Source organism: Lonchura striata, chromosome 6 (assembly GCF_046129695.1).
Source record: "Lonchura striata isolate bLonStr1 chromosome 6, bLonStr1.mat, whole genome shotgun sequence".
Classification (NCBI taxonomy): Eukaryota; Metazoa; Chordata; class Aves; order Passeriformes; family Estrildidae; genus Lonchura; species Lonchura striata.
Genome location: NC_134608.1, coordinates 13994187 through 14007500, shown reverse-complemented (window position 1 = coordinate 14007500; position 13314 = coordinate 13994187).

Below are 13314 nucleotides of genomic sequence, written 5' to 3'. Positions count from 1 at the left end.
AGCAAGTGGGCGAGCTTTGCAAGAGCTGTCTGTGATAAGCATGAGGCAATAGATGCCCATTTCTTCCTGTGCCCTGTCCTCAAAAATACTGCTTATGCAAGGTAATAACAAACCAGTTAATTTGGTTCGATGGGCAAAGAGATGTCTAATTCCATGTAGATTTCAGCAGTTCAATGTGCTGAATATTGTCACAGCTGACTTGAATTCTGAGATTGTTATTTTAACCCTTTACTCATTTCTGCACTGAGATTTTACATATAAGAAGTTAATCTAAGGGAAATGGTTGCATTCTAGTCTAGAAATTTGTGCGTGTATATATATTTGTATTATCCATATTTGTATTTGTGGGGAGAAAAAAAAAGACCACATAGGATGTATGTGAAACAACTTTTTGCAGAAGATCTTTTTAACAGATTTCAGTCCTTTTCATAAAAAGATCAAAACAATGAGTTTCAACTAGAAACACTATTTTGATTAAAAATATATTTCAATAACAACTCTTTCTAGCTTGTCCTGATAATTACATTTTTTTTTAATTTGCAAAAAATATATACATAGACATCTAAGCTGTAACATTATTAAAATGAGAAACTGTTAGGAATTAAATGAGATGCTTTATGCACATATGCAGCAATAGTTCAGGCATACTGTGAGACACTTCAGAGGCACATGTACACTCACTCACCTGCTCATTAGAAATATTACATTTATATTTCATGTGATTTCTATTGTCTTCTGAAATATTTATATTTATATGCTAGAAAAATACGAGCAGCATGGCATACAGCACTATTTAAAAAATATTTAAATATGCCAATGGACCTCTCCTGGGTCTTTACTTTGCAGCTTCTCTAACTGTAAATTAAAAGGGATTTTTTCAGGACGCACTTGTAGGATTTGAACATATTTCTCTACTGGAAAAGTTATTTCATGGAAATAAAAATCTGAAGATAGCTGCACCTTTTTATCCAGTGCTGGGCTTTAAAGAACTTAATAGCCTCTCAGTATTTTTAATGCGTGTGATATTACACAGCTAACAAATAATTTCAGAATTCAGTTACCACAATTAGGAATTTGAAGCAGGTGGCTCAATAATGGGGCTTTTTCATTTCATTTATTAGAAGGGGGAGGAAAAAGCCCAGCAACGCAGAGCTTCATTTATTTTCATCAGCTCCACAGTAAGAGCATGGCAATTTGCAACACCAGAATCATTTCAAGTACAGCTTTGCATACATCATTCATTTCTTTAGTTTTAAAAGCTTCTTATCGTTCAACCAAAATTTGAAAAGATAATTTCCTGTCTAAAGTCCAATCTGGTCTGAGCATCCTGGCTGCTTTTTAACACTATGTTGGCTTTCTTGGTAAGCAGATGGAGTGTCGGTGTTACCGCTGCGTGACCCCCAGGTGAGTGTGACTTTGCCTGCGTGTGCCCGTGCGTAACACATCCGCAAGCAAGAGCTGTGCGTGATACCCAGCTCGGAGTTTGCCTCACCTTCCCGTTCGCTAGGAAGAGAGTTTAATTTAATTTCGCTGCCAGCCCCAAGCCTGGCAGCAGGAGCAGCACGCTCCCAGCCGGAGCACGCAGTGTTTGCAGCAATGCAGCCGCGGGTTGCAGCCCCGCCGCACGCAGGGCGAGGCTGCGGCGGGCTCGGGGCGCGCACCCCGCTCTCCATCCCTGCGCTCCTGCCGGGCGCTCCCGGGGCCCGCACCTCGCGGAGAGCCCCGCTGCCTTCCAGCGAACGCGGCTCCCGATGCACCGTCGGCCCCGGAGACACTTTGTTGGCTTCTCCACTAACCTGATGTGTTTATGCTGCTCTGAAGAACTTCAAAGCTCTGTTGTTCTTGTGCCAGAGTAAAGGGGTTTCACACTGAGTGAAGGGACCTCAATTTCTGCGTGTATCGTGAGGGGTCTGGGCAATGGCTAAGGAAAACATCAAGGAAATGTGGTAATAGTCTAAGGCCAGGTGACAGCTCTTACTGTGCATTAGCAGGTTGCTCAGGTTTAAGTAAAACAGAGGCCTTAAAGTGGCCCCAGGTGCTGCCAGTGGTAGGATTTGCACCCTCAGAGTGTCACAATTTAGAGATCAATTCAATGCTGCAACCACAACTGCTGCTGCAGAGCATCAATGGGCTATTGCTGTCCACTGTCTGAGATCATACAGCCCCTTCTATCCACAGGAATTCCCATCAGAAACCTCCCCCTGGTTCAGAATACAGGCAGAAACTTTGTTTGGAAGCAATCTCTCGGATGCCTTTGAAGCCCCCCTGCACTGTACCATGGGCCCTGCAAAGCTGAACCAGCTTGTGTTTGCTACTGGGCTAAGTGCCCAACAAAGAGCCCCTTACCATGGCAGAGAGAATCTGTTACACATGATACCATATTAAGCAATTAACAGGGTTGTGGGGCTGAGCCTAGAGCCTATCCTCTGCAGTTTAATCATTTCTCTGTTTGCAAGGTTTCTAGCAAATAAGACATACATGTTCCTCGCATTAGCACATCGACAGTGTCTATGGGAAAGGCAGAGACACAACGTGCACTGCTGATCTGCTCAGGAGCAGGGTCATATTGGGCAGTACTAATCAGAGGAGGTGCAGCTTCTCAGCTGACTGCTCCTGTTCCGATTGCACAGTCAGCTGCCTGCAGACAGGATGCCCTCCTGGTAAGACCTTGTCCAAATATGTTTGGCTCCATGTGGAAATTTTGCAATTCTTTGTATGAGTATGTACTTGACAGTAAGCATTACTGAAAAGATTCTCCTTTTGCTCAGGTGTTACTGCTTTCAGACGAGGTCAGGAATATGTGTGAGAATTTAAAATAATAATAATAAAACACATTCTTAGCCTTTAGAAATTGTCTTCTGCAGAGGCACAGGAGGGCTACCCAGCTGCACAGGCACAGCCTTCAGGGCTGTTTGATCCAGCAGCCTCAACACAGCTCCACCTGCCCTTGCAGTAGGAGGGTGCCTCAGCCCCACTCTCAGATGCTGCAGCCCCAGGGAGCAGTTGCCTGCCCTTGGATCTCCTCCATGCAGCCACTCCTCCCATTGCTGGCACAGCTATCTGCTCTTTGACAGGAGCTCAACAACCCTGTGTAAAATTGTCCTTTCCCATGCTGGAGGGAACATGGACCCCCTGATGTTTCACTTTAGATTGACACAGTCCACAGTTAACATCACCCCAGGATACTGTATGCTACTTCAGTGTAGTTCACTGCAGTACTCAGGGTAATGGTAGGATTACACTGAAATGGGAACAGTGCAGTTATGAAACTTGGACACTGGATCAGTCCTTTTACATTAAGGTATCTATGAATACCTTATATGCTGAATATACAGAATAAGGTGAATTAACATGAAGAGGCAAACTCTGTAAACGGACTCATTCTACGTGCAGCCCACACAAAGAGGTAAATAGGGAGCCTCAAAAAGGGAAAGATGCTGTAGAGGATGAAGGAAGACTGTCCAGTGAGTGGAGCACTATTGCAAAAGGAACAGACACTACTGACTTGAGCTCTGGTCTTAAGGAAACATGGAAGCACCCCGGGCCTTTCATTCCCCATGTATAAATGGAGATGATTTTATCAGTCATCTAATGAAATGGTTCCTGAGTATAATTGAAATAGGGGAGATATGTGTCTAAGATAGATGCATGGACAGATGGTTTACAGTGTCATCCTGCCCACCTGCTGCAGAACACAGCTAAGCCTACTACTACTGTGTTATTTGTGAAGCACAGGAACTGCTGGTCCAAAAACCCCAGTGAAAAATGCAATGACAGCAGTAATGAAGGCAGCTCTCACAGTTGCACAACAGTTTATATTTCCAACTAGCTAACAATTACTTAAAAAAAATGTAGTTATGTTATTTTTTGGCAGATAAAAACTTGAAATCCTGATGTGATCTATACTACTGGTCTCTTCCAAACACTGATTGTCTCAGTAAGAAAGCAGACATCAAGACTCTACATTTTGACATGGAGTACACCTGCTCCATCATCTGGACATTGAACAGACTTGCTTACTTTAGAAAGGGAAACATTGACTAGTGCTCAGTTTGTTTCCAGAATAGAACACTTTTCATTCTTTATGTCATCCTAACATAGCTACAGCCAGATTCTGCAATGATCTATTTGACAGTTGGGAGTCCCATGAAGTCTACAATAGTTCTTACTGACTTACATGTCATAAATTTTACCAGAATGATAGAAGACTCACATTCCTTTTGTGATCAATGAAGCATTTCCTTATTAACCAGGGACAGCAGTCCTACCCTTTCTGAAGTTAGTGAGAAAACATATTGCTTCTTATATATTTTTATAAGGCCTTATTACTGCTTCCAGTGCATCAGTAATGAGTTAAATATTGGTATTAAAATTGTTTACTTTTGTTGGATGATTTGTTGGTTGCTAGAACCTGGAATGTCATTTCTGGCTATTCATTTGTTATTTTTTCTCCTCAAAATTTAGGAAGAGGAATGTTGTTACAGCCTTGAATTTATCACTAAAATCTGATGCACATTGGTGCAATGGAAAGAGGCTGGTTTCATTTAGGCATTCAGAAATTGATATCTAATTAAATTTTGAAATGAAATGTTAAAACTAGTGGGTGACAGACTGTCTGTAGGCGTGTCCCCTGAGGTGCTCCCTATTTTATTTGTTAATGATCTTTCTTCATTGCCCACACTAAGCCAAGCTCTACCAACTACTGTTATAGCACCATTATTTAGCGTTAAAAAAAAAAAATCACACTATATTTAATTAGTTGCTCATTTAAGCCCTCAATGGTTGGTTCTGTCTTGTGTACAGATACTTATCTCTGTCTATTTCAAATACTAAAGTATTGTTTTTCAATCACAAGATTCTGGCATTGACAAAAGTGAGGTGATGTGGGGTAAATTAATGAACTCAAACTAGTATGACAAGAATTTGCAGGTGACCAAAGACTGAGATCTAATTTTAACTATTCTGCTAGGAAAAGCATACATGTGTAAAGAAGTGACTGGAGGGAAGATATGCAGCCTCAACCTGGAATTTTAAACTTTTCCTTTATGGAATGTTTCGTTGCTTCTTTCTTTTTTCCCTATCTCCCTTCTTTATTAAATCAATGTCGAGAGACTACTTCTGTCTGACTTTAAATGAATAGAAATGCTCATTACCTTTATGTCTTTGCAGTTATCACTAAACAGAGATTTTATATTCTTTTGGGGTTTTTTTTTGTGTTTGTTTGCTTGTTGTTGTTTTTTTTTTTGGGGGGGGGAGGAAGGTGTTGCTTTGTTTTGTTCTGGGGTTTTTTTTTGTTTGTTTGTTTTTTGGGGTTTTTTTGTAATCACCGATACATCTCTGATATAGAGAAAGGCACTAGAGAAATGCATTAACAAGTACATGCAGTAGTCTTTTCAGCCTGTGCCACTGGATGGCTCAATGTGTCACAAAAGAAATCTCTGTTAGCAGTATAAGTTAAATTCAGTTATTCAGTTTGTGAAGAAACTACTTCTCAAGGAGGATCTGAATATATTTTGCTAAAGGTATGAAGATTAGAGCAGCCATGATGGTCATGTTATTGCAAACTGTAAAGTTTCCTTTATCTACAATTCTGTAATGCCATTTTCAAAACCTCTTGTAAAAGATGGATACAAATTCTTCTCTGTGGAAAGCAAAAATGGCCTTGGGAATCTGAGTTTGATTTTGATACTGAGGAATCAAGAAGAGTAGGTAAACACTAACTTGGTGGCTCAAATTTTGCCTATTCATGGACTTGGTAAGAAATGTTGTTATGGCTGCCCCTTACCACTGTCTTAAACAGGAACCAAGTTAGGTATATTTTGGAGCATGTGTCTGTGTGTGACATTAAATCATAGAGACACACTTCACAATAGTTCCCTGCTTAGACAAACTCAAAGAGTTTGGTGCTTTTCAGTCTGCAGTACTGACTTTAAAATAGGTAGATAGGGCTATTTTTGTTATTTGCACCCTGTTTTTCTCTAGGAAAAGTACTGAAACAACCAAACCCTTTGCAGCTGCTTGCATAAGTTGGCAATAGTTTTTTTTTTACCAGTCTTGATACAGGTCAATAACTCAAATCCAGCCCAAGATTAGAAAGTAAAACTAAACATGTTTCAGGTCCCTGAATTGTCAAGTCCTGTGTCTTTTGGTTAGTAATGATGTCAGGAAAAAGAAACCAACTCACCCTTTCCTGTCTTCTTCCATGGATCTTGAAAAACATGATGCAACTTGTTAATAATGCAAGTCTTTATTTAAGATATAGTTTGCTGTACTAGCCTGAAATTTCAGCTGCTCTTTGAATGATGATGTATTAAATTGTCTGCATTACAAATACACTTTTGGAACTGCTCTGTCTTTTGTGATAACTGTGTTGGATTCTGAGTCATAAAGGTTATAAAACAGATACAATAGACTATATTCTGCCACAGAGGTGGTGTAGTTCAGCTTGACTGAGTCACTGCTCTGAAGAGAGACAGCACTGATTTTTATGCAGGGTATTGCAAGTCAAGCCTGAAGTGCATTGGCAGAGCTGCATTGTAGCAGGCAAAAAGCTGCTCCTTAACACTCAATTTTACTTATACAACTCACATTTTTCCAGATACTCATCAAATAGCATTCTAAACTACATTTAGATGCAAGTCATCCAGGATCATTTCAAGCAGTGAAAAGGGAACAAGTAAAATTCTGAACCATTATAAATGGTCAACTTGGCAGGTGCCAAGAGTAGCATGTGTGACCACACTAAACAAACTTGGCTGGGAAACTTGAAGTTGGCAAGTATCATCTACCTGCTGCCTTGTCTGCTTCACTTTCCCTCTTTCCTCAGCTGGAAAAATCTTACTTACTAGAACAGTGGAGATCTTTGCAAGAGACATTTTCTTTTTCCTCCTCCTACCCCTGCTAATCCTTTGCTTTACAATCTCTGCTGATTTGAAAAGGTTTTCCAGCTGGCCATGTCTTCTCTTCAGTAACTCCAGTTTTGTTCTCTTTGCCCTCTTCTGTCTGGACTCTCTGCCCTCTTTGTGCTTTGTCTATTTCCCAACAACTTTTGTGGCCAGAACACCAGGTGCAATTCTCTTCTCCTTGCCACCAGACCAAACCCCTCAGCTGCCCACTCCTACCTGCTGTCATCTCTGTCATTCATCTGTTAAATCCCCAGGCTTCTTTTATTCCTAGGCAAATGTCCCTTCTGGTTCTTTCTTGGAACATCTCCTGTGGGTTTTCTGAATATTTCTGTGTGTATATTTCTTGTGATAGTTTTGATTTTTTTGTGTTATTTCCTCTGTTAGTAGGGCACAAGACTATTTCAATGCTATATTTTGTTTATTAGTACCCTGAAAGATTTTGCAGCTCATTATTGATGTGAAACATAAATTTACAATGCATCAAAGGTGAATAAAACACTATTAGATCACACCTCAAATGGTTCATGTTCAATCCAGGATCATATTGCCCTGGTAAAAATGACCACATAAGGGCAGATAGGTTGCTTTGCATTATGCTATCTTGTTAATTTGAAAAAAAAATAACCCTTCATCTAAAAATGGTGTTTTACAAGAAACTTTTCCAATGCTTTATAATAATCTGCATTCCTTACCTTATCCTTAGCTTTCCATTGGGGGAAAAAATAAACTAACAACATTGAGGCTGTGAGTTAAATATGTAATTCTATGAAGAAAATTATCCATATGTCCTTTCAGTCTTTTATGCTTTCCATCTTTTGAATGTTTAGTAACTAAAGATTATTATACATATTAAATTAAAATCTTAATCAGTAATAAAATTTCAAATATTTCTACCCAGTGTATTATACCTGTATTGTGAATTAATTGTTCACAACTGGCTTGCTCTAAAGACCAGGTACAAATGTTCTTCAGAATATTCCTAGGAAACTACACACCTACATATGCATACCTCTTCCTTTCATTCCCCTTTCTGATTCTAGGATGATATAATAGGTATTTTTTATTTCCAGCAGATGCTCTGACAATTCAGAGATGTGAAAAACAACATTTGCAAGAAAAGGTTATGTATCCTATCTGACCAGTTGCATACAGAAATGGCAAACTTCCATGCATATTATTTCCCCTTTCAATTTTCTCATATGAGAAAATTTTGTTGCATCGCATTCTGAACATTCACAAACATAGCCTTTATCTCTTTCATATGACCCAAAAATTGGTCACAAAACAATTACATTTTGAGCTTAATCTAAACAACAGAACAAATATATCAGTGCTGAAGTTGCATATTTAACTGGTTATATAGGACTATATTGATTCTGGTTATATAGGTTATATTGTTTGGGGCTTTTTAGAATTTCTGGAACAGTTGTGTTTGTTTCTTGATGCCCGGGGTGTAAATGCTGAGTGCCATACCATGAGGTCTTGATTAAGAGTGAGAGGCAATGTGGCATCTATGTTGAATAGGTACTCCATGATAGCTCCTACAGGAAGGGAGCTTTTCATCCCCAGACAAGCGCTTGAATAACATTCTACACTAGCAGAAGAGAGAGACACCATGTGCACTTTGGGATAATTTAGCTCTGTCTACATGCAGGGTCAAGCAAACAGCACCAATGATTTCATGTCTGAGCCAGGCAGAACAGTCCCTCTGCTAGGAGGCTGTCTCACACAGAAACAATATAAAACCAAGTAAATAGCAAGCACTCAGGAAACATTTTCAACTTTAAATAAATAACTTAATAGAAAGGGTAAAACACCTCATCAGGCAATCTACTCCTTTCAAAAGTAGTTGTGCCCTCTCAAGTTTTTACAACTAGAATTGCAGGCAAAGCAGGCTCTATTTTGGGGCTCTGCAGATAAATTATGTATTAAAAATATGCTCCTACTTTAATGATCATTCTCAAAAGGCTCTTTGAAAATGAAGGAAAAGCAAAGTTTACTTTGGTCAAGGAGATGGGACACAATTCTAAGAAATATTCAAGTATAGGTTATATAAAATTCATGAAGCTGGAATATTTACTCTTTTACCCATCAATCTTGACCCAGCTAAGTTACTTTCATCAGGAGAGATGGAATGTATTATACTTATAGCCTTTCTAGCAGACAATATAGTATTGACTGTATTGCAGCCAGTGTAGCCACTGTGGTGATGAGATACTGTAGTTTTCACAAGCTTTCATTAAGTTTGCTGTGAAATGCCATGTTCTCATATTAGTCATCCTCTCTGCTTTATGTCTTAGAAGATGTATTTCAAACTGTTTTTGAAGTACATTATTATTCAGCTGTTCACCAAAATAGACCAATATACATTATAATATATTTACAAGGTGGCAGTCTTACAATTCAACAATTTAAAACTTACATTCTATCTGACATACCTACAAAATTGTTTAAAATGGCTGTGCTTACTTTTTGGAGCAAATAGTTCTAAATGAAAAGGTAGATGGCTTAAATTTGATTATTAGCAAGTAAAAGAACATTGGTAGAAATATTGCAGTCAGTATGTTGATATTCCAGGGAGAATGAAAAATGTTTAGTGGATGATTTAGAATACTGTCAATACACAGTGTCATAAAAACTGCTGAACTTGCTTTTTTATTTATATCATTGATGTAGGTTTCATACCATTTAAATATCTTCAAAGCCACATCATTACTGAAAAATTAGCTGCTTCAACAATAGATGGTAAACACTTTCTTCCTAGTATGCTTCAACCAAATACGAGCTACAGGCAGCTGGGGAGGGACAAAGCTTAGCATCTCCTGTCAAAAAGCATCCCATCTTCAGGGAATGTGGAACTCGCCACCTCCACCATGAGATAGGCAAGGTCATCTTGTATATGTGTAGATGGAGTCAGGTTCAAGCATGTGAAGGGAAAGGAGATGGAGGAATAGAAGGAAAAGCCAGAAATTTAACCTATTGTCTGAGTAACAAATCATAAAAAAGAGAGCCCATCAGATTCTACACAATTTTTCTCTGCCCTGGTAATTTCACTGTGGCAGAGGACAAAACTGATTATCATGTTTTCCTAGTTGCTACTACTATATTAATTAATTCAATGCTTTCAGCAGATGTCTGCATGAAAATACGGCAACTCAACTTGAAAAAACAGATCTTAAAAACAGAGGTCTTAGGAGGTGAGATAATACTCAAGTAAAACAGTAGTTCTCTGAATAACAGGGCCAGTGCCTGCGATATGGAAAATAAGCAAATGAGACCCTGAGGACAGAAAGAAGATGGAGAGAAGGAGCAGAGTTACAGTGTGTCTCCTGAAGTCGAGGTTGGAAAAGTGCTGAGATTGTGTGTGAAGCTACATGTGTGTTTCTGCAGCTTCTTGAAGCCTTGCATAACTCTTCAGTGAAAAATGTGTTTGCAATTCTCCCCACCTACCATTGGAAAGTAAGCAATTAATTTATTATCAGACAAGAAGCTTCCTAAGTTATCTATGCACATTTGCATCAAGCTATTCTAATGGAATACCTCTCTACAAATATCCAAACAAGTGACCTTTAAAGAAAAGAGCACTGGTCACACAGAAGACCCTTGCACTAACAGTCCTGCACACTGAAAAGGCAGCCCTGTCTGTGGGACTGCAAACATCCACCATCCTCTCCTGCCTCTGTGCAGCCAGAGGATGCTCTCCTGTCTCCCTTCCATTCATCCTGAGCCTGTGCTGCTGCCAGCACGTGTGACAACCATTGCCAATTGTGACAGTTGTTTTTGTGAAAGGGGACATCTGTCTACATAAAATGATGCTGGGGTCTGCAAACTCATTCACAGAGGACATGAAATAGTCATCAGATGGTAAAAATTACCTTCTTGGTTAAAACACAAACTGCTATCCCAAAAGTGAGAGAGACTCTCTCTGACCAACACTCACCTGAGCCAAGCTGAAGTTTGTAACATATGTGTTCAGGGGAACCGTTGTAATTGTTGACAGATGGATCTCCATCTAAAGAGCCTTCCACCTCTACTTACATCTCTCATGTTTTGAAATACAAACAATAAAAGTTACCTTCTCCACTATACATCAAAAAACAGGAACATGAAATTCTAGAAAAAGGTATCAATATATATTCTAGATGTCTTATCAATGAGCTTTTTACAAATGCCAATGAAACAGCCCATTGGCTTTGTGGCTCTTCATAGATGGGGTTGTCTCAGACGAATATCAACATCAGCCCAAGTCTCTCCTTGGCATCCCCTTTCTCCTCTGATTGTTTCTCTAAATCTTTTGCTGTAAGCCTAAAAGCAAAAAAGTTCACTGTACAATTGGTTCCAATTAAGAAAATTAAAGCTATATATTTGTGAGCAAAAATAAAAATGACACAGACAACATTTAAACATTTAAAGCACAAGAATAGTGAATGGGCAGGCAGTTATATTGATTCTTGACAATCTACATTATGTGACACATTTCCAGGGTAAATGCATTAGCAGTTCAATGTTTCTTTAATTTTTGCACAGAAGCATCATTTTTTTTGTCAGATCACATTTTGTAACACAATATCAATCTTGCTATACCCATGGTCTAGACGGGCTGTAGGGATTCTGCTGTAATTATGTCAAAAAATGAAATATTCCAAAATCTGACTGACAGCTTGATTACAGTAATGCATGTGACTAAATTCAGGGTGTGCTGGTGTAACGAAAGAGGGAATTGTCAGTGGTAATCAACTGTATTTTTGTTAAATTTTGTGGAGCATTTCTTGCTCTTAGGTTGGAGTACATTGAAACCAATGAGACACCTAGTGGTAGCAGTTTTTTAGAGTTTCGTAGTGCCATTAGAGATTGGGGAAAACCAGTTCTTATGCAAATAATGTATTTTGTTACACGTCATGTAAATATGTTGTAGATTAGCATGGTCATGAACACCAACACTATGCAGTACAGTGGCATAACAGGAAGGATTCCATTCTACTCTCAAGTACAGAATAGCAGTTCTGTAAGTACTTTTTCTTCTCCAGACAGATATTTCTGTATAAAAAAAAGCTTGCCAGAAGACAGGCAAGTACGAATTATAATGATTTGCAGCGTTTTGTTTTTAATTTTCATTGTATTACTTCTCATTCCAAGGAAACAGTCAATGACTTCTGCTCCTTTTACTTCCTCAAAGAAAGTTTGTATGAGACAATTAATTCACCAAAAAAACTATTCATATGAATATGGATTAACTTTTGATATTAAAAAAGGATGAAATGTGCTAATTTTCATTAGCTTTTTGTTTTTTTTTTTTTTTTTTCTCTGAACAATGGACTCCTCAGGCAAAAACTGCTGTCTCTAATCTTACAAAAGATTTCAGGTGTTTTAGCATGTAGTTTATAAGTAAAAATATTAACTAAATGATAAATTTTTAGTGCTCCATCTCATGAAACTGATGGATAAATGCAGATATTATTACCTAGATTTGAATAATTCAAGGTGCCACACAGTATAATTGACTCAAAACTGTGTTCCTTCATGGGTCTGCTGATATCTGCTAACCTGAATATTTTGCCTGCACGTCTCTTCCACAAGTTTTCCTGTCCTTTCAAAAGTCTCCCTTACAACTGCAAAATCCATTCCAGGCCAATATTCTTCCCTTGACCCAGATTTTATTCCCTTTTAACAGTCTGTAACCACTGACTTGTCAGAAACCAGGTTATCTATATTTGTTCTATTTTGGGGAGTGAGGAGACAGGATAGAACAACTAACAAGGCTTTTGAATTTATTTGGTATTTACTGACTGTAATATCTTTGAACAAATGCTATGTTTTCCTCTGTATCTGGGTAGCATTCAGTAAACTTTCCTTCTTGGCAAGGTGTAGTTGGTAAAAATATACAAATAAGATGAAATATAATAAAGTGAAAGATGAAAAAATATATAAAGCTGGCATACTCATTTATTTTCTATGAAAATAATTGAAGAGATTGCTAAAGTAAAAAGTACATAGTGATTCTTTCTTTTTCCCAACACACAAATATATTTTCAAAAAGTGTGCAGAAATATGCTACTTTTTCTATTTTTAAGCAAAAGAGTTAATACTGCATTGTTTAAAAATCCGCTGTAGAAAACATATGACAGCTTGGTGACCTTGGAAGTGATAGTGATGTCTTTAAGCAGCGGGAAATATGGAGCTGTAGATAGGGAGTACAAGGCACAGAGCTCTCCCTGTTTGAATAAAAAGAGGGTTTTAAAAAATATAACCTCATTCTTTTGTGCATTTTTCTAGAGTCAAATCACCTTAAGAAATCACTATTTGATCAGGAAGTCCACAGCTAAGTATAAGCTCACCTGATTCAAGAGATTTATATCCTCTGAGCTACAAAGAATAGCAAATAATAAGTTTATAGAATTCTGGTTTCTTA